This window comes from Rattus norvegicus, chromosome 15 (assembly GCF_036323735.1).
Source record: "Rattus norvegicus strain BN/NHsdMcwi chromosome 15, GRCr8, whole genome shotgun sequence".
NCBI classification, from domain to species: Eukaryota; Metazoa; Chordata; class Mammalia; order Rodentia; family Muridae; genus Rattus; species Rattus norvegicus.
The window spans coordinates 35,108,537-35,129,307 of record NC_086033.1 but is presented as its reverse complement, the minus strand read 5'-3'; the positions used below and the strand labels follow the sequence as shown (position 1 = coordinate 35,129,307).

Sequence of the window (20,771 nt, the reverse complement as noted above, 5' to 3'; positions counted from 1 at the left end):
TGGTAGAGCCCTTGCCTAGGAAGCGCAAGGCCGTGGGTTTGGTCCCCAGCTCTGGAAAAAAAAAGAACCAAAAAAAAAAAAAAAAAAAAAAAAAAGATGGCTGATTATGACATAAAAATCCTATTCCTGAGTGGGGCAGGAGCATGATGGCACATGAGTATAATCTCAATCAGGAACTGAGGCGGGCCACTCTCCTTTAATCCCAGCACCAAGGGCAGGGTGCAGAACTAAATAAATCTCTGGGTTCAAGGCCAGCCTGGTCTACAAAGTGAGTTCCAGGACAGCCAAGTCTACACAGAGAAAACCTGTCTTGTAAAAAACAAATGAACAGGGCTGGAGAGATGGCTCAGCGGTTAAGAGCACTGATTGCTCTTCCAGAGGTCCTGAGTTCAATTCCCAGCAACCACATGGTGGCTCACAATCATCTGTAAAGAGATCCGATGCCCTCTTCTGGTGTGTCTGAAGACAGCTACAGTGTACTTATATATAATAAATAAATAAATCTAAAAAAAAAAAACAAATGAACAAACAATGAGGCAAGAAGATTAGGCATTCTTGGTCAATTTCAGGTACATGTTAAGGTCAAGGCTAGTCTGGGTTATATAAGACCTTGGAGAAGGAAAAGGAGGAGGAAGAGGAGGAGAAGATGGAGAACGAGGAGGCCTCTTGCCTAAGAAGGGCTCCTTAGACTTCTGTCTGGAGGGAGAAAGCAATAAATGAAGTTGGCATCTAGGGTCTGTACATAGCGGCCTTGGTGCTGACACAGACCAGTACCTCTTTTCCTCTCTTAAAGCAAAAACAAGCAAAACGTCTGGAGAAGTAACAAGAGTCAGGAGGAGGGTTGGGGATTTAGCTCAGTGGTAGAGCTCTTGCCTAGCAAGCGTAAGGCCCTGGGTTCCGTCCTCAGCTCTGGGTGGGGGGGGGGGGGGGGGTCAGGAGGACTGGAAGAGTGTCTCAGCGTTTGAAGATGTTGCTGATTCCACTCTCTGCTAACCCTGTGGCTGTCTGCCTGTTCTGAAGGCCACAGCGGAGTTCCAGAGGCTGCATAATTTATAAAGAATGGAAATGAATTGTTGTAGCTGTGGGTCTTCCTATGCCTGCCCCAGTTCCTGGATAATGACACGGAGGTTTATATCTATTCACAGTGCTTTTGGCCTTCACGCAGCCTTGATCCCCGGCTAGCTCTTCTCTTACATTTTCCTACTTTGTCTCACCTAAGCTCTGCTGCCTGGTTACATCTCAGTAGCATTCCACTTAACTTCCGCATCTCCAAGGCGAATCTCCCTCACCCGACTCCTTCCCAGAATTCCTTGCTCTGACTGATGCTCTGCCTTCTATTGCGCCATTGCTATAGGCCATAGGCTTTAACCAATCAGGAGATGCTTTAGGCAGGCAAGGAAGGGGCAGAGACACGGTGCCTATAAACAATATCCCTACATGTTAGCTCATTCTAGATTTGGGGAAGTTCATCGAGGTGCCAAGTGGGAAGAGCCTTCTTGCCTCAGTATGGGCAGCAGCACACTGCTAAAGAGCAGAAACCGGAAAGGTGACCACACTCCTAAATAAGGGACTCCTAATTCATCTAATCAATATGTAAGGGGGGAACCCCATTGATATAAACTCTAACTTACTTCTCTCAGTGTTGTCACAATAACAGTACAATTTGACCCTGTGTGATTCTCTCTCTCTCTCTCTCTCTCTCTCTCTCTCTCTCTCTCTCTCTCTCTCTCTCTCTCACACACACACACACACACACACACACACACACACACACACACACACACACGCATCGAGTCTGCTGTAGCTAACCTGGACTTTTGAACTCACTATATAGCAGTGAGTTCCGATTATTCTGCCTCTGTTTCCTGAACTGACAAACATGGTGACCGTGAGTTCTAAAGGAATGGAAAAACGCTACAACTCTGAGTCTTTTGGAGCCTGAGTTTCTTCAGTAAAATGAAAGAATTATACATTCTATGTTCCTTGAGAGAAAGCTTTTGTTTTTGTCTATTCTGATCTGTGCAAGCCAATCCCAGCACCTTGACCACTTCCTTCTCTCTCCCCTAGCTTATTGCTAATATCCTTTTCTTTCCTTTGTGGCTTTACTATTCTTAAAGAGTTATTTACATTCACTTTATGTGAAGGAGTGTTTTGTGTTGTGGGATTTCTAGAAGACGACGACTCAAACACAGGTTTAAGCCAACAGAAGTCTTTCTTAGCCTGTGGGCAACACTGGGTGTTCAGGATCCCACTGCAACATTGAGCCTTTCTCGGGATGAGCTTTGAAGCACGAAGATATGTTCTAGGTTGACAAGAGCCATTAGCCAGAAGGGAAGCTACAGAAGTTAAAAAGCGAGGTTAGTACATTGAGAGACCTTCCTGGAACTATGAACTTCGATGGAGGACTTCGCTTTTGTTTTCACAGGCTACTGTCTCCACGCTGACTTGTACAGCCTGCATGGCACTTCCAGCACGGAGTCAGTTGTGCTAGAGTTTGGGGGCTTATTCAGATCTGGAGCCCTGTTATATTTTGCCTGCATGTATGTGTCCGTGCCTGGTGCCTGTGGAGGTCAGAAAAAAATATTGGAGTTACAGATGGTTATACATGTGGTAATTTGAGTAAAAATGGGCCAATAGGCCCATAGGGAGTGGAATTATTAGGAGATTGGCCTAGTTGGAGAGGGTGTGGCCTTGTTAAAGTAGGTGTGGCCTTGTTAGAGGAAGTGTGTCGCTATGGGGGGCTGGGGTTTGAAGTGTCAGAAGCTCAAGCCATGCCTAGTGTGGCATTCACTTCTCCTGCCTGAAGATCAAAATGTAGAACTCTCAGCTCCTTTGTTACAGGATATTTGATCACAGTATGAACACTGAGATTGTATTATTTACTTAAAAAAAAAAAAACCTGTTTCTAGTTGCAGGGTGGGTTAGCCTTAGCACACACCATTAATCCTTCTGGCTGGAATACAGACGCACCCTTAGTACACACCTTTAATTCCAAACAATGAAGGTAAAGTTAGTTCGTAGAAGGAAGCACCCATGTATGAAAGTGATATTTAATTGAATGGCAGAAAAGTGACAAATCAGATAAAGATTTGACAGAATCAGATATGCCCAACATATGAACAGAGGGAAGAAAGGTGACTTAGAGAAAGCAGTGCAGAGCAGGAGAGGAGGCAGTTTTACTGGGACACTTACAGAGAGACAGGTTGCAAAGAGAGAACAAGCTAGGCACAGGTGAAGACAGAATGAGCCAGAGAGTGAGAAGGAACCAAAAACTTAGAACAAATTGATAGAGTTAGAGATCAAGCAGAGACATCCAGGAGAGGGGAGAGAGAAGTGAAATTGAGTCAGCTTGCAGAGAAGACTGAGCCAGAGCAGCTGAGGTAAATCAGTAACAGCCAGAGCTCAGAAAGAACAAGAAGGGGTGAGCTTACTCAGCAGCAAGTCTCAGAGGTTGAAACCTTCTGAGCATAGATGATCTTGAATGGAGGCCAGAAGCTTCCATGACTGGCCCTAGGTTACAAATGGAGGCAGGAAGCCTTCAAGACAACAATTACTACAGGAAAATAAAAGTTAACTGCTACACTCCTTCTCCAGCAACATGTCTCCCTGCCTGTTGCTGTGTTTTCCTGCCGTGCTTGATAATGGACGGAGTATCTGAACTATAAGGCAGCTCCAATTAAAAGTCTTCATTTATAAGACTTGCATTGGTCATGGCAACTCTTCACAGCAGTAAAGCCCCAGCTAAGACAGAAGTTGGTACCGGGGACTGGAATATTTCTGTGATAGGCCTGACTATGCTTTTTTTGGAGGAATATGGAACATTGTGGCATTGGACTAGAAAAGCAATTGATCGTTGTAAGCAGGGCTTAAGGGGGCATAGAAGCATGGACAACAGTGGTGCTGGGTGTGATTTGAGCTGTGGGCTTTGAGGTCTCAGAAGCTCAAGCCAGTCCCAGTGGCTCACTGTCTCTTCTTGCTGCCTGCAGATCCAGATGCAGAACTCTTAGCTCCTTCTCCATCCAGCACCCTGTCTGCCTGCATGCTGCCATGCTTCAGGCCATGACAATAATGGACTGAACCTCTGAACTGTAAGCCAGCCCCAGTTAAATATTTTCCTTTATAAGAGTTACCATGGTCATGGTCTCTTCAGAGCAATAAACCCCTAACTAAGACATATGTCGATGCTGGAAACCAAACCCAGGGCCTATGCAAAGTTCAATAAATGCTCATTACTGTTGAGCCGTTTCTCCAGCCTCCCATAATATATTTGTAAAAGACAATATTATATTAGACTATTTTAGAGATCATACTAATCGATCGAATTTTATGAGCTTAGAAAATAATAAACTGGGGCAGGGAGGTGGAAGTGGGTGGGTGAGCATCCTCATGGAGGCAGGAGGTGGGGGGATGGGATGGGGGTTTCTGGAGGGGAAACCAGGAAAGGGGATAACATTTGAAATGTAAATAAATAAAATACACAAATAAAAAGAAAGAAAAACAATAATAAACTGAGGTGAGGTTTGGAACATTGCTATCACTTAGCACTCAGGAGGTGGAGGCGAGAGGATCAGTATCTCAAGGTCGGCCACAGCTGCACAGAGAGCTCAACCTAGGCTATGTGACACTTGGTTTCAAAAACCCCCAAATAAGAACAATGATGATGACAACTACACAGGACATGAGACCTGCAGTCCCAGCACTTGAATAGCAGATGAGGGTCACAGCCATCTGAATCTCAGCATGACTTACACAGGGAGTTCTAGGCCAACCAGGACTCTATAGTGACACCATGTCTCAAAAGACCAAACAAATGAGGATAGTAATAATTAATGATATAAAAACAATTCTTTCAAGGATAAACTGTAAGCCAATATAGTACTCAATTTTCCATCGCTGTGACAAACTATCCAAAACAAACCAACTTACAGAGAGGGAAGGATTTGTCTTGGTTTGTAGTTTCAGAGGCTCCAGCTGACTCCGATGCCTAAAGCCTGTAGTAAAGCAAACACCTTGAGTAGAGAGCCTGGTGGAGGGAAGTTGTTCACTTCCTGACACTGAGAGCAGAGAGAGGAAGAGGTCAAGGCCACACAGTCCCTTTCAAGGACCCTAACTTACTCTAAGTAGGTCCTACCTTTGATAGGTTCCACCACCTCTCAATAGTGCCCCAGGTCATAGGCCAGGTTTTATCTTGTGTACTTTTGGGGACACCTAAGGTATAAGGCATAACACCCTCCTAATCTTCCCTTATATTGTAAACTACTGATCATTGAATATCTGCATTGGATAACTCTTCTCTAAGATAAAAAGGCTAAAATTAAGCATGTCCAACAGTTTTGAATAATCCCATTTCTGTCACAAAATTCTTTTCCTACATTCCAAACTATAACCTCAATGACTTCCAGAAAAAAATAAACACAAAAGAGAGATACGTATAGGAAAACCCAAAAACACAACAGAAAATGCAACCGATAAAGCTGGCATTCACACATGACTCCTGTAATATTTCCTGAAAATTTTTATGCTCCTACCAATTAAAGTAAAAAAGAGAGACTTCCGGGGTTGGGGATTTAGCTCAGCCTTAGAGCGCTTGCCTAGCAAGCACAAGGCCCTGGGTTCGATCCCCAGCTCTGAAAAAAAGAAAAAGAAAAAAAAAGAGACTTCCCATGTGGTGCCTTGAATAAGTATGGCATCCTGTTGTGGTTTGCCCTGGAGTTATCTGTATTTTGATGCTAATTCCACTGCCCCAAGGACATCTGCCTAGTAAGTATTCAGGAATCTGGTGACTTCACCAGAACCTTCTCCCATTGAATTTGTAAAGTACAGGTGAGGGGCAGGTACTGGATAGAAGGAGGCCTGTCATTGGAGGAGAAGGAAGGATGGGCGGGAGAGAAGTTTGAAGGAAGAGGAGGAGACTGGAACTGAAAGGAGGAGAGAGGAGGGAGAAGGGAGAAGCAGCGGCAGGACCATGTTAAGATTCAGCCCTGTGTATTTACAGGTTGTTATCAATGTTATTTTTTTTCTTTTCTTTTTTTCAGAGCTGGGGACCGAACCCAGGGCCTTGCGCTTGCTAGGCAAGTGCCCTACCACTGAGCTAAATCCCCAACCCCGTTATCAATGTTCTTAAGGGATGGATGGTACTGGGCTTTGTATGATTAAGTGGGCAATTATATTTTATCAATTGGGTCAAAGATTTATTGTGTTGTGTGTTCTTTTATGTGACAGTTTGAGTGTAGGAAAGTGTGTGGCGGCAGGAGACACTGGGCCGCTACGGAATTGGGATGTGTTTCCGCCAAGATATCTAGCAGACATCTTGGGGCACTGTGGTGCAGACCTAGTGGGATAAAAGACAATACATTTTTTATTTTCTATATTTTTACAACAACAGCTTCCATAGACACATGTGTTTGAATGTTTGGCCATAAGAAGTGGCACTATTAAGAGGTGTGGCCTTCAAGGAGGAAGTGTGTTTCTGTGGAGGCTGACTTTGAGGTCTATGTCTTCAAACTATGCCCAATGTTGCACAGAGTCTTCTGCTCCCTTCAGATCAAGATGTAGCACTCTCAGCCGCCATGCTTCTGGACATGATGATAATGGACTGTAAGCCAGCCCCAATTAAATGTTTTCTTTACAAGGATTGGTATGGTCATGTTGTCTCTTCACGGCAATGAGAACCCTACCCCTACATTTATACAGCCTCCCCATCATCTACATCCTGAAGAGTACATATTGACAATAAAAGTTCCTTGAACATCAGCCTCAAGACTTTCCAAGAATTCAAAATTCTTAACATCTAGATATATCATTGTATCTTACTGTTGTCTGTCTGTCTGCCTCTCTCTCTCTCTCTCTCTCTCTCTCTCTCTCTCTCTCACACACACACACACACACACACACACACACACACACACACACAAAACACACACATTTTTATTTGTTTGTCTTTTGTTTTTAAAGACAGGGCTTCTCTGGGTTACATTCCTGGCTATTCAGAAGTTCACTTTGTAGACCAAGTTGGCCTCAAATCCAGATACCCACCTCACTCTGCCTCGTGAGTGCGATGATTAAAGGTATGTGCCACAATGCCCAGCTATTGTTGTTTTCCATATAAATGATACATAAAGCAGTATTGTTTTTCCCGTATACCACTCCAAAGGAACTGCACTGCTCATTTTCATTCTAAGACTAGGCCGTGGCTCACGTGTGGTGTATCTCTCCAGGTTTGTGCTATGGAGGTCTTGTTCACTGGTGACACTATTGAGAGGAGGCGGAACCTCCATGAGGTGAGGCCTGGTGGTAGGTCCTAGGATAACTGGGAAGTACCAACTGGAGGATTGGGGGTTCCAACCTAACAGGGGGCATGGAGGTCTTTGTGCTCACAGACATGAACTAGGGGAACCTGTAAATCAAGTACACAGAATCATTCCGTCCCTCCAAGGGAAGTACTACAAAGCCTTATTTCTGCCCAGAAGTCTGGAGAAGGCCTGCTTTCTAGGCTGGTGACCTTTGTGCAATCTATGTGGCTGAAGATTTTCAGGCACAGCACCTTGCTCCAGTTCCAGTCTCATAAACCCGTTTCTCTCAGTCAGTTTGTAGAACTTTCCTTTATAGACATTACCAAGAGTTTTGGTAGTCGTGTCTGATCCATATTTAACTTATGTTGTTCCTTAAGGAGATTTATGCATCCTTCATTATAGCAGGATTGTGTCATCACCAGAATAGTTTTCACCAAATGGTGCTATGCTTAAATATGTCTAAAAGAAGCCATTCTCGGGTTGGGGATTTAGCTCAGTGGTAGAGCGCTTGCCTAGCAAGTGCAAGGCCCTGGGTTTGGTCCCCAGTTCCGGAAAAAAAAAAAAAAAGAAGCCATTCTGGGTCAGACTCCTGCAGTTTGAACCAACACCAGGAACTGTGTCCAGTTGTGCTGAACAGCCTTCCTCCTGTCTCCTGAGTATTGTCTCTCTGCTGCCTCTGAAGGCTGAAGAGGACTCCACACCACCTCCCACCCAAGTCTCTCTCTGGCTTCCTGTTTTAGTGTGGCTCCTTCCTTAAGCCCATACTTCATCATCCACACTGGACAATGTTAAAGTCCACAGCACTTTCGACCTTTCAGCCAGTGAGCTTCCCTTATACAATTAGCTGCTGCAGAGATTTCATAGACGGGACATTAGCAGGCATGGAAGAAAGTAAAGAAGAGATTCTGGAAAGAGCTGATGATGTTTAGGAAAATAAAATTGTCCCAGAAAAGAAATAAGCATCCTCATTTTGCTCTTGATGGGTAGTGTCCTGATTGGTTTTATTCGTGTGTTTGTTTTTGTTTGCCAAGCCAACACAAGCTAGAGTTATCTAAGAAGAAGCTGTTAAGAAAAAGTCTCCATCAGACTGGCCTGTAGGAGCCCTTTCTTCCTTTCTTCCCTTCCTCTCTTTCTTCCCTTTCCTTTCTTTTTTTTTTTTTCTTTTCTTTTTTTTTTTTTTTTGGAGCTGGGGATCGAACCCAGGGCCTTGCGCTTGCTAGGCAAATGCTCTACCACTGAGCTAAATCCCCAACCCCCTTTCCTTTCTTTTTTAAGATTTATTTATTTTCATTTTATTTTATATGTGAGTGCACTGTAGCTGTCCTTAGACACACCAGAAGAGGGCATCAGATCTCATTACAGATGGTTATGAGCCACCATGTGTTTGCTGGGATTTGAACTCAGGACCTCTGGAAGAGCAGTCAGTGCTCTTAACCCCTAGCCACCCCTGCAGCATGACACTTTCTTGATTATGATTGATGTGGGAATGCCCAGCCCATTGTGGGTAGTGCCACCACCTCTGGGCAGGGATGCTATTTAAAACGAATTCTGAGAAGCCAGGGTATCTGCTTCAGTTACACATTACTGCCCTGACTTCCCCCAATGATGGTGAAACAAACCCACTCCTCCCTGAATTGCTTTTGGCCGCAGCTATCAGTTTCTAAGTATCATAGCAATAGGAAACTGAAATAGATAAGCAAAAAGAGCTTAAGAAGAAACACATGTAGAAACAAGTAGGATGGTATTACTGGAGTGCCGCACCACAGCAGCCTGCTGCTTCTGAAAGGTCAGCAAGAAATCAGATCTGAGGACACACTCATGGGGAAGTGGCATCCGACGCACACGGCACCGGAGGGAAGGCAGGAAGAGGAAAGCTTTACGGATGCCTTTATTGATTATGTGGTGACAAAACATAAGTGGGTCTGTGAGAACTGCTGCCGAGAAACCACGTCTGTTGTTAGGAACCCATCCTACACTTTTCTCTTCCGTGCTAACCTGAAACTTTTGCCAAGGATTGGGATTATCACCTCAAGTCATCATGTTTTAGATGTGGCATACTGATTCTAATACTTACTTATTCGTTGTTATTAATACAAAGTAGATTTTTTTTATTGTTGCTTTCTCAAGACAAGGTTTCTCTGTGTAACCCTGGCTGACCTGGAACTCGTTCTGTAGATCAGTCTGGCCTCAGACTAACAGAGATCTGCCTGCCTCTGCCTCCCAAGTGTTGGGATTAGAGGCGTGCACCACCACTGCACCACTAGAATTTTTTTTCAAAGATTTATTTAATTGTTATATATGAGTACATTGTAGCTGTCTTCAGACACCCAGAGAGGGCATCAGATCCCATTACAGATGGTTGTGAGCCACCATGTGGTTGCTGGGATTTGAACTCAGGACCTCTGGAAGAGCAGTCAGTGCTCTTAACCGCTGAGCCATCTCTCCAGCCCTAGAATTTTTATATATTTATTTTTTTAGATTTATCTATTTTATTTCATGTGAATGGGTAGTTTACCTGAATGTGCATCTATGTAGCATGTGCATGGCTGGTTCCGATGAAGAAAACAGAATGTTAGATCTCCCAAAACTGGAGTTACAGGTGATTGTAAGGTATCATGTGGGTATGGAATTCAACCTGGGTCCTCTGCAAGAGCAGCCATGACCTTAACCACTGAGACATCTCTCCAAACACCCGAGACAGTGTCAAATTTTTATGCAGAGTTGTGTTGTCAATTCATTCTTCCAGTATTGAAACTCTATGCTATTTTAGATGCATGAGTGCTAAAGATAGAAAGTAAATAACAGGGGGTTGGGGATTTAGCTCAGTGGTAGAGCGCTTGCCTAGCAAGTTCAAGGCTCTGGGTTTGGTCCCTAGCTCCGAAAGAAAAAAAAAAGTTTTAGAAAAAAAAAAAAAACAGAAAGTAAATAACATATCTGTGACTCGTCACATCATGGAACTTATTAGACTAGAACACTCCAAAAAAAAACCCACAAAATTCACCAGGGGACAGATAGGCAGCTTTGTGGAAGAATATTCGCCTATGCGAAACCCTTGGTTCAATCTCTAGCAGTACACGCAAAGATCAATCTGAGTCTGTTGCTAGCCTGAGTGACCCCCTGGCTATGGTTTTAAGGCCATGCCTCAAAGACAAGAAAAATGGGAGACTGGTAAGATGGTTCAACAGATAAAGAGCGGGCTGATCCAGCCTGACTTGCTGACTTTGATTTCCAGGACCCGCATGAAATTTGAAGGAAAAAAAAAATCAGTTCTTGAAAGTTGTCCTCTGACCTCCACACACATGCGGCAGAATTTCTGCTAACACATACATCATGCACATATACAATAATAATTTCAAAAATTTAAAGAATCCGTGGTGGAGAAAGCCTCGTTGAGTTAAACACCTACTGCTGAGGAATGGTTACATGAGTTTAGAGCCCTAGAACCCACATACCTGTAACTCCAGTGTCACGGGAGCAAAATGATAAGATCCCAGAAGCTCATTGGCTGGCTCACCTAGCCAACCTGAGTTTCAGGTTCAGTGAGAGCCTCTATCTCAAAAAATAAAGCCAGAGAACAATGGAGAAAAGACACTTGATGTCTACCTCTGGTCTCTACATTCACAAGCGTATCACAGAACACACAAAGAATCGCCAAAATGGCGGCTGGAGCCGCTGGCTCAGTGGTTAAGAGCACTGACTGCTCTTCCAGAGGTTCAGTCCTCAGCAACCACATGGTGGCTCACAACCATCTGTAATGGGATCTAATGCCCTCTTCTGCTATATCTGAAGACAGCTACGGTGTACTCGTATACATAAAATAAATAAATCTTTTAAAAGAATGAATCACCAAAATCAATAAAATAATGGCAGATGAATGCCAGATGGTAAGGACTTAATAAATTGGCCTCTCTTATGGGGAGACCTGGGGTTCGAAAGATGACAGCATAGTTAAGAGCATGTACTACCTACTCTTGCAGAGGACCAAGTTTGGTTCTCAGCGTCCATGTTGGGTGACCCACAAATGCCTGTTACTATAGCTTCAGTAGATTCAACACCCTCTTCTAGACTCTACAGGCACCTGTACTCAAACACACACACACACACACACACACACACACACACACACACACACACACACCAATTAAAGTTTAAAAAGCCACCCAAGTGGTTCAGAAAGAGAAAATGCCTTGGTTATTGAGTTTTCTTTCTTTATTCCCTGGTCCCCTCTCCCAGTAAAGGGTTTCTTTGTGTAGCCCTGGTTATCCTGGAACTCACTCTGTAGATCAGATTGACCTTGAACTCAAAGATTCCCCTGCCTCTGCCTTCCAAGTGCTGGGATTAAAGGCATTCAGCACCACATAGCAATTATTGAATTTTCCTGTCCTGGGCCATAATTAAGGCTTCCATCTACAAACTGTACATACATCTTCCCTTCTTTTGGATTAAAGGACAGTTCAAGGTGTATCATCTATCACTTCTCCCTTGATCTGTTCCTCTTCACTGTGATTAGTTCTGTAGGTGCCAGGTTTTGGAACTCCAGGAATGGCCATTTAGCACAGATGTTACTTGTACTTTCTTTCGCTTGTGCCCAACCCATCAAAATCCCAACACACAGATATTGAAAGGACAATTTTCAGCTTCATATGGAAACAAACCAGCACAAACAACAACAACAATGCCAGGATAGCTAAAAGAATCTTAAATGATAAAAGAACTGCAGGAGATATCACCATACTCAGTCTCAAATTGTATTACAGAGCTATAGTAAATAAAAACAGCATGGTAGCCACATAAAAACAGACATATGAATCAATGGAACTGAACTGAAGAATCATATATAAGTCTATATATCTATGGACAGTGAATTTTAAACAAAAAAGCCAAGAATACACATTGGAAAAAGGAAAGCATCTTCAACAAAGTGTTGAGCAAAGTGGATGGCTACATGTAGAAGAATGCGAGTAGGTTCATCTGTATTGCCCTGCACAAAACTCAACTTTTTTTTAAAGATTTATTTATTAATTATGTACAGTATTCTGCCCGCATATGCCTGCAAGGCCAGAAGAGGGTACAAGATCTTATTACAGATGGTTATGAGCCACCATGTGGTTTCTGGGATTTGAACTCAGGACCTCTGGTAGAACAGTCAGTGCTCTTAACCACTGAGCCATCTCTCCAGCCCAAAACTCGAACTTTAAATGGATCAAGGACCTCAACATTAGGCCAGATATCTTGAATTTGGTAAAAGAGAAAGTGGGAAATAGTCTTGAACACATTGACACAAAAAAAAGACTTTCTTAACAGAATACCATTAGCATTAGCACTGTTTGTTTGTTTTTTTTTGTTTTTTTTTTTTTTGTTCTTTTTTTCGGAGCTGGGGACCGAACCCAGGGCTTTGCGCTTCCTAGGTAAGCGCTCTACCACTGAGCTAAATCCCCAGCCCCAAGCATTAGCACTAAGAACATCAATTTATAAATGAGACTTCGGGCTGGAGAGATGGCTCAGCCGTTAAAGGCTAGGCTCACAACCAAAAATATAAATGAGACCTCATGACACTGAAAATCTTCTGTATGGCAAAAGACACTGTCATTCAAAATGGCACATTACAAGATGGGGAAAGATATATATATATATAGATATAGATATAGATATAGATATAGATAGATAGATAGATAGATATATGTATATATATATCTGATAGATAGCTAATATCCAAAATATATCAAGAACTTAAAAATAAAAGACTGGATATCAAAGAAAACAAATAGCCCAATTTTAAAATGGGGTATAGATCTAATTAGATAGTTCTGAAGGATGAAATACAAATGTCTGTGAACCAATGCAAGAAATATTTAACACCCTTAGTTGTCAGGGAAATGCAAATCAAAACTACTTTGATATTTCATCTTACTTCACTCAGAATGGCCACAATCAATAAAACAAATGATAACTCATGTTGGTGAGAATGTGGGGTAAAGAGAACACTCATTCATTGCAGGTGGGAGTATAAACTTATATGCCAGGTCCAGCATAGATGTTGTGACAGGACCTGTCTGTGGAGCAGGGCCATCAGGGCATGAGTCTCTTCAAGTGCTGATGGATGCTGTAGGCATGAGGCTAATTGTGTAATAATGTAATCTTTTACTTCCTCCTTCAGGGAATGGTCTCCTTGCCAAGATTAATTACTCTATAATAATCAGAAACAGCACAATTCTGGGAGGCCGGGCTATGTTTAATGTTCCTCAGCAAAATGGAAGTGCTGTAACCTTCAGGATAGCCCTTAGGGCTGTGGAAAAGAACTCTGAAAACATAAGTTCAAGAATATACAGGGCGGGAGAGATGGTTCAGCGGTTAAGAGCACTGACTGCTCTTCCAGAGGTCCTGAGTTCAATTCCCAGCAACCACATGGTGGCTCACAACCATCTGTAAAGAGATCTGATGCCCCTTCTGGTGTATCTGAAGACAGCTACAGTTTACTTATATATAATAAATAAATAAAATCTTAAAAAACATATATATAAGCAGGAATTCTGACCTATGCAAAATATAAGGATGCAATATGAATTGTATAAGAGACATCTTGGACCAGAAAGAACAGAGGCAGCTGCACTAATGAGATGATAAAGGGAAAGGAATAGCTACCAATAAATAAATAAATAAATAAATAAATAAATAAATAAATAAATAATAACAAGGCATGAACATGATTCAAGTAATAAGGAGGCACCAGGAAGTAAAGGAGTGGTGATCTCAGGATGGGATTCCACTCAGATAAGCTTATTGTTTGTGTTACGAAGGCAGGCAGATCTCTGAGCTCAATGTCTGTCTACAGAGCAAGTTCCAGTACAGCCAAGCTTAGGCAGTGAAAGAGTAGTATTGTATTAATGATTTATTAATAAGTCCTGTTGTGGGGTTGTTTCCTACCTCAATGGTTTATGTTCCTGAGTGAAAGACAGACAGACAGACAGACAGACAGACAGACAGACACACACACACACACACACACACACACACACACACACAGACTTTATATTTTAATATGCTCTAAGCAGCACAATAGATGGACAACTGCCTAACCTTCATGCTGTTAAAATCTCTTTCCCACCGATAATTCCAAGTTACTACTTACTAATTTCTATGTTCCATCTTGGCTACTCTAGACCTAGTTGAGCAGCCCTCTGGGCTGCATCCTCCTGGCCTCCTTACATGGCAACTCATTGCTCTCTTGTCCACCCCTCAGGAATGGCATCTCTCCTCCCTTCTCCTCCTCCTCACTGTCCCAATCCCAGGAACCCTAAATCTCACCTCTCTTTCTCTGCTCCCCAGCTATTGGCAGCTGGTTTCTTTACCAATCTGAAATAACTGGGGGCAGGTTCCCAGAAGCTATGTGCACACCCTCTCCTGCAAACTGATTTGGGGAAACCAGTTAGCATTAGACTATAAGCAGCTAAGAGTTGGAAAACAGAAAGCTAACTTTCTCACATAAAAATAGCCTCTCTGTGTAGATGTGCCAAACACTAGTGCTGTGTCCAGTGAACCACATAGGACTTGCTATGTTAAAAATGTACTTGGTGTCTTTTTCTAGGAATCAAGGGGTTAAAGTCATAAAATGATGATTCATGGGATAATTGAAAGGGAACCTGGTAAATGACTGAATTAATATACAAACAAAAGGCTGGGCTTTGGTCTGCAAAAGCTAACCTATCTAGAGAGGTAATGCAGCTCTTTTAGAATTTTTCTAGCAGGTTTTCTGACTTTAGTCAGAAAACATGAAAACTATGCAGAGAGCTATTACAGCTCCTTTGGAATTTGTCTAGGTTTTCTGACTTTGGTCGGAAAACCCATGAGCTACCTAGAGATCTGTCTAGACAGATATCTTGAGTAGACTACAGAGCTGTCAGCAGTGTGGAAGTGTGAGCTGAATAAACCCTTTCATCCCCAACTTGCTTCTTGGTCATGATGTTTTGTGCAGGAATAAAAACCCTGACTAAGACAGGGACTATGGTGGGGTGAAAAGATCTCCCAAAGAAGGGGAAATAAATTATTTAGTTATGAAAAGATGAACAGGGCCATAATTAGAGGATTAAATGGAGAGGAGGAGGGAAGAGGGGATAAAGGAAGGAACACAGGAGGGACAGCTAAAACTAAGAGCCATTGGAAGGGTCATATAAAAACCTACTATAGTAGATTTTTCTTAAAATATGTACATATATGAAAGAAACATAAATGTAATCACTAAACAAGGGAAACAAAGCTACAACTAGACTTCTCTCACCACTAAGTGAGACCTCCAAATGCCAGAAATAGCTCACATTTACTTGAGTTGGCCAAAAGGTCCCCATGGGATTCCCAAACAACCCAGGCTGTTGCCAAGACAACTGGTTGCTCTCCACAAACTGATGGTAAGGTCCTATTGCTGAACACAACACCTCCATATCTCATTAAACACGGAGTTGAGCTGGTGTCCAACTAGGGCCTTCACCCCAAATCACTAGCATCCGTGGTACCAGAAGGTACCCTACCCCACTACGAGAGGAAAAATGGAAACACCAACCCAGCTACAGGCCCTTGGATCTACAATAGCGACCTGACTGCATGATAAAGCTGGGATAATCATATCACAAACATTGTGGGAATAACTAACTGTCTTAGAGTTACTATTCCTACACAAACATCATGACCAAGAAGCAGGTTGGGGAAAAAAGGGTTTATTCGGCTTACACTTCCACATTGCTGTTCATCACCAAAGGAAATCAGGACTGTGAACTCAAGCAGGTCAGGAAGCAGGAGCTGATGCAGAGGCCATGGAGGGATGTTTCTTACTGGCTTGCTTCCCCTGGCTTGCTTGGCTTGCTCTCTTATAGAACCCAAGACTATCATATCAGCTCATGGATGGCACCACCCACAGTGGGCTGGGTCCTCACCTCTTGATCACTAATTGAAAAAATGGCTTACAGCTGGGTCTCATTGAGACATTTCCTCAAGGGAGGCTCCTTTCTCTGTGATAACTCCAGCCTGTGTCAAGTTGACACACAGAACCAGCCAGTGCAGTAACCAACCACTGTCTGGTTGGATTTAAGGTCCGCTCTATAAGATGCAACCCAGGCCTGACACTGCTTGGGTGCCCAAGAATTTGAGACTAGATAGGCCATGGACCTGGGGAGAATTCAAAACCTATTGAACTGCTAAAAGGACATAGCAATATAATGATTCCTAATCACATTCTAATTATCCAAATATCAGGTCTCATCTGTCAGCAGAGAGGCTTCCACCCACAGAAGATGAGACAGAGCCCCACACGTGGATAACATGCAGGGAGTGAGAGGCCTTGGAACACTCAGGGAGGTTTTTCTTGGTGGTGGCAGTGGTTTGTTTTTATTGTTCTTTTTTTTTTCCTTTAAAGATTTATTTATTTTATGTATATGCGTACACTGTCACTGTCTTCAAGCACACTAGAAAAGGGCACCAGATCCCATTACAGATGGTTGCGAGCCACCATGTGGTTGCTGGGATTTGAACTCAGGACCTCTGGAAGAGCACTCAGTGCTCTTAACCACTGAGCCATCTCTCCAGCCCTGTTTTTGTTGTTCTTATTAGTTTTTTGGTTTGGTTTGGTTTGGTTTGGTTTTGGTTTGGCTTGGTTTTTGGTTTTAGTTTTGGTTTTGGTTTTGGTTTGGTTTGATTGGATTTTTTTTTTTTTTTTTTAGAAAAGGTTTATCTGTGTAGCCCTGGCTGTCCTGAAACTTCCTTTGTAGACCAGGCCAGCCTTGAACTCAGAGGTCTGCCTACCTCTGCCTCCTGAGTGATGTGATTAAAGGTGTGTGCCACCATGCCTGGCTGGAACAGTCGTAAACGGGATATCTTCATCAAACTCCTCTTGTCAGGCACATCGAACTGTATCACCAGACAAAAACTTGGTACAGACAAGTGGATTCAGAAACCCCTGCACTCTCATACCTGGGGATGGTAGGAGTTTCATCTACCAGGTTCCCGTCCGGGAACACATGACTAAAACACCCCATGGAGAGGACCGTGACACATAAGGGCAGTGACCAAAGCCCCTCCACATACAGATGAGGCATCCGTAACATTTCAGAGCAAGCCAATAGATAGCATCTACTCACAGACCTCAACCCACACCAGAATGTATGTAAGACGCTGTCCACAAGGAATAAAACACACGAGCTACTTCACCAAGAACTGTCTGAGACCCTCTGTCTTACAGAGCTGTAACACTTTGAGGACGAGAATTCTCTCCTGAAGCTTTCATTGCTGAAAGCTGCTCTAGCCTACCACAGTCACTTCCAGCTCCGTGGCTCTGCCCTTGGCTCCTTGCTGCCCACTGTGCTCCACCAATTCGCTGCCACACCACACCACGCTCACTCAAGAGCAGCTGTGACTGAGGAGGAGGCTTGGCAGTTCGTCTTGATCCAACTCCCTTCCTCTTCTGAGGCCACTCTGGCTGGGTCAGAGTCCCACAGGTCTCTGCAGTAGCACCCAGTAAACAGGCCAGCACCCTCCTCAGGGCTCAGGGAACTTTGCAGAAGAGGAAAAAAGATGCTAAGAGCCAGTGGTCCTCTGACTTCAACATGTGCACCATGGCATTCATGAGCAAACACCTACTTACACAGATGCCAGGCAAAATGTAATAACAACACCAACAAAGGAAATTCCTTACCCCATCAGCAGTTAACTGCTTACACACCATCTGGCGATAGGATCCATGAGCCTCTCTTTTCTTCTGTCCTTGAAGAAACATTACTGAACAGTCTTCTATAGGCTTCATACATGAAATCACAGCTGCTGAGAGTTCAAAAGGACAATGGCCATGTCACGTCTGGAGGACAGGATTCCACAATAGAGGTGTGTGTGTCTTCTGGGAGTGTATGGCTGTTGCCATGGCAACAGTAACCAAATGGTGTCCCTGCTGAAGGCAATTCTTGATACTAGCAGTATGTGTATGTAAGTACATGTGTAAGTGTATTGTGTGTGTGTGCATATATGTGTCTGAATGTGTGTGCATGTGTGTGTGTGAGTCTTAGTGTGAGTGTGAATGTGCAAGTGAGTGTATGTATGTGAGTGTGTATGTGTTTGTGAGTATGTGTGTGAGTGTATGTGTGTGTTGTTATTAAATATCTTGTTGTTATTAAATATCGGCCACGCCCGTCCAGAAAGAGCACACCAAACCAACACCAACATGGTTCCACGTGGTGAGATTTAATGGAGGAATGAGACAAGGGGAAGGGGAGAGAGAAAGAAAGGAGCGAAGAGAAGAGAGAGAGTGAGGGCAGAAGGTGTCTGCCTTTTATTGGAATGTGATGTAACTACTCCCAGGTGGAGTTGCGAATTGAGCCTAAAGGTCTTCTGGGAATATATGGCCATTGCCATGGCAACAGTGGCCAAATGGTGTCCCTGCTGAAGGCAATGTCTGACACCAACAGTACATCATTGTATGTATGTAAGTACATGTGTAAGTGTATTGTGAGAGTGTGTATGTGTGTGTGTGTACGTGTGTGCGTGTACGTGTGTGTGTATGTATGTGTGTGCATGTGTATGGTATATGTGGTGTGTGTGTGTGTGCGTGTGTGTGTGTGTGTGTGTGTGTGTGTGTGTGTGTGTGTTGATACAGGGTCTCATGCATCCCAGGTTGAATGTTGTTTTGGTTGGCTTTTGTCGCCTTAGCACAAACCTTGACATATTTGGGAAGAGAGAACCTCAGTTGAGAAAATGTCCCAACTAGCCTGGCCTGTGGTGCATTTTCTTGATTGATGATTCATGTGGGAGAGCACAGCTCACCACAGATGGTACAAGATGATGGTCCTGGCTTCTCTAAGAAGGCAGGTTGAGCAAGCCACTAAGCAGCATTCTTCCATGACTTCTGCATCACCTAACAGACCTGAGTTCCTGCCCTGAATTATTCCCCAATGATGGACAGCTACAAGTTGTAAGATGAAACAAATCCTCTCTTCCCCAATTTGCTTTTTGTCTGCACGGAGCCATATTGGATTTGGGCCTAGCCGCTTTTTGAACTGCTTGGCTCAAAGTGGCTAGGTGACTCTGGGCTGTTTTGCCACAGAGACTCACCCCTAAGACCACTGTCATAAGTCTTAAGATTGTTGGACAAAGCCTCTCCCATGAATTTACGGCACAGGAAGATAACTTTCAAGGGATGCCTCAGCTCGAGCAGATACCAGTTATCTCCTCAGTCTACACCCAGTGTCTCCACCACCTGACTTCATCGCCTGACCTTTTTGCCTCCAGCTATCACTGCCTATACCCTCATCTCCCCCCTCCTTCATATTTCACAAAGGTCACTTCCCCCTACCTGAAAGCCTTAAAAGCTGTAACGTTCATCCCAATAAACGAGACCTTGACAACAGAACTTTTGCTTGGTCTCCTTCTTCTCTTCACCCCCATTTTGGCCCACAGGTAGAAAGCCTCTTCAGGACCCTGAATAACTGGGTCCCCGCTGGCGGGGACAAGTGGCGCCCGAACAGGGACCCTGAAGCAAGGCCGACTACAGGACGACAGAGATAAGAGAGCTGCAGCGGGAATCGAGGACTCTTCAGGCCGTATAGCTCGTCATCGCTGGAGAGGGAGGTAAGGACCGGTCGAATAATTGTCGTCTAATTGCCATGGGGAAGGTATGGATTTAGGAGGCTTGTTTCATAGGAGAGATCAAGCGCTCACTCAGGGAGAGAGGATTAAGAGTTAAGAAAAAGGATTTAATCAAGTTCTTTTGTTTTATTGATGAAAAGTGTCCATGGTTAATTTTAAGTGAATTTTTTTTGTCTTAGTGTGAGAAACTTGTCCTTGGTTTATTATTGAAGGAGCAGAAATTAAATCCTATAGTTGGAATAAGGTTGGAAAGTGTTTAAATGTCTTATTGTAAGAAAAAGGATCCTAGGCGGTTCCGATTCAGGAGGTAGTGTCTGTGTCTTTGTGTCTTTGTGTTTTGTGCCGGCTAAACTCTGGGTCTGTATTTGCCCGAGAGTTCTGGAGTTCTGGAGTTCTGGTTTTGCAGCTGCTCCCATCTCAGGCTGAGAGGGAGGATCGTGTCTCAGGAGAGACGCAAATGTGAGCAATAGATGTGCCAGGGACTCACCGATTGCGCTGCCCTGGGAGACGTCCCAGGAGGTAAGAAGGGACCCCAGGGACGCCTGGGAGATTCCCGTCTGGGTGCCGGTGAGGATTCAGCGATTCTCATGGATTGGAGAAAAGACCCGCCTTTCCGGCTGTCTGTATTTCCAGAGTGGTCCTTGTCTGTGTGTCTTAGGTCTTTGTTTTGTGTTACTTGTGACTTTGACAATGGGAAGATTCTGGTTGGGAAGGAGGAGTGATGTGGAATCTGCTCCTGTTCATCTGTCTTTGCTGAGCTCATGGAAGCTCCAATCTGAATCAGCTCAGTTTTGTGGCAATCTTGTGGCGGCCGCTTGTTTTTTGTTTTGTGCGCACTTTTGTTTTTTTGTCTGTTAATCT

At 43.7% G+C, this 20,771-nt stretch overlaps 3 non-coding genes across 3 annotated transcripts; 2 read left to right on the top strand and 1 right to left on the bottom strand.

Moving 5' to 3' along the window:
• Positions 1–8,471: 8,471 nt before the first annotated feature.
• Positions 8,472–8,544, bottom strand: Trnaa-agc64 (transfer RNA alanine (anticodon AGC) 64). The gene has a single exon. It is a non-coding gene; the product is annotated as a tRNA-Ala (tRNA).
• Positions 8,545–15,003: 6,459 nt separating this feature from the next.
• LOC120097205 (U7 small nuclear RNA) lies at positions 15,004–15,065 on the top strand. The gene has a single exon (XR_005494442.1). It is a non-coding gene; the product is annotated as a U7 small nuclear RNA (small nuclear RNA).
• Positions 15,066–15,078: 13 nt separating this feature from the next.
• Positions 15,079–15,137, top strand: LOC120097207 (U7 small nuclear RNA). The gene has a single exon (XR_005494443.1). It is a non-coding gene; the product is annotated as a U7 small nuclear RNA (small nuclear RNA).
• Positions 15,138–20,771: the final 5,634 nt, after the last annotated feature.